Source organism: Pan troglodytes, chromosome 9, assembly GCF_028858775.2.
Source record: "Pan troglodytes isolate AG18354 chromosome 9, NHGRI_mPanTro3-v2.0_pri, whole genome shotgun sequence".
Classification (NCBI taxonomy): domain Eukaryota; kingdom Metazoa; phylum Chordata; class Mammalia; order Primates; family Hominidae; genus Pan; species Pan troglodytes.
Window position 1 is genome coordinate 71793674 of NC_072407.2, and position 1584 is coordinate 71795257.

The window sequence follows — 1584 nt, forward strand, 5'->3', positions numbered from 1 at the left end:
AAAGTACAACAATTAGCCGGGTGTGGTGGCACATGCCTGTAATCCCATCTACTCCAGAGGCTGAGGCAGGAGAATCGCTTGAACCTGGGAGGTGGAGGTTGCAGTGAGCCAGGATCGTGCCATTGCACTCCAGCCTGGGTGACAGAGTGAGACTCCATCTTAAAAAAAAAAAAAAAGACAAACAAAACCAAAAACAAACCAAAAAACCACAACAAAACAATGGTCCTATTATGTGGCCCCAACAATCAACTCAAAAGTCTATGACAAATAGAGGCTCCAGTGAGCTGTTTATAAATACTTTACATTAGGTACAATTATACTGAAAGTTGAGTTCATTTGAAATCTTCAAAAAAAAGTTCCCGTTAATTCTCCAGTGGCACTTGTTTTAGTTTAACATTTCTGTTAAAAGCGTGCGTTGAATTACTCGTTATCCAAACACAGTAGCTGCTCCTTACCATGGATTGTTAAGGACTTTAACCGGCTGTCTTCTTCAACTTCTACTCTTTCTTGACCATTCTCAACAGTTCTCTTTGTAGTCATTTTTCTGCCATTAACCATTTTAGCAGAAGTTGATATTGATTTGAAGTTGCCCATCCCACTAACACCAAATGATGTGGAAGAGAATGAAGTGAGGCCTCCATGAGCCAGGGACCTAAATGAAGTAAATACTGCATCAAAAGAAGAAAATCCACTTCCAAAAGATGGAAATCCACTGAATGCGGAGAAGAACGACCCCGTCCCTCAGCTTCTGCTTCCTTGGGAACCCCTTTGATTCCCAAAAATGTCCTCAAAAAGGTTTTCAAAGAAGTCAAATGAGAATGGATGCCTTCCACCAAAAAATTCCCTGAAGACATCATCTGGGTCACAAAATGTGAAGCCAAACTCAAACGGACTCTCAAAATGATTTCCACCTCTTCCTCCACCATTTCATCCTTCTTTGCCTTATTTGTCATAGTTGTCCTGTTTCTTAGCATCTGACAGCACCTCATACGCCTCCACTACTTGTTTGAATTTTCTCTCTGCTTCTTCTTTGTTCTCAGGATTTTTATCTAGGTGTCACTTCAGTGCCAGTTTCCGATATGCCTTTTTACTATCCTTGGGTGAGGCGCATCTCTGCATGCCTAGAACATCATAGTAATCCACCATGTTTTAAGCAATTGTTGGAATATGTCTAAGAACAGAGGCAGCCGGTGACAGGATGCAGGGGAGGCGGGGTGGTGGCCTGGATCTCCTGTCAGCTCCAGCACTGCTGTGCTTGCAATGTTTTGTATGTGTGGAAATGTCAGATTCTGTCACCCATGAACAGATTCCGGTTGTGCTGACGCACACATCTGCCTGCACACACCTTCACATACAGGTTTGCTCATGATGCACCCACACGTGAGCACTCCTACAACACACTCAGGGATCTGCTGTAGGGCCCTGGTGGGTGTCTGGGACACTGCCCCCTCCAGAACTCAGGCCTGCCCATTGGCCCCTGAGGTGTCTCTGGGGCTCTAATCTTTAGGCTGTTCTCCCAGGAGAAGATGCGAGGCTCTGGGTGGGCTGCTGACATGGGCTCTGGGTTGGAAGCCTTTGTGGCTC

General features: G+C 45.2%; 1 pseudogene; it reads right to left on the reverse strand.

The window, feature by feature from the left end:
- Positions 1-420: 420 nt before the first annotated feature.
- Positions 421-1146, reverse strand: LOC100613420 (dnaJ homolog subfamily B member 6-like; annotated as a pseudogene).
- Positions 1147-1584: the final 438 nt, after the last annotated feature.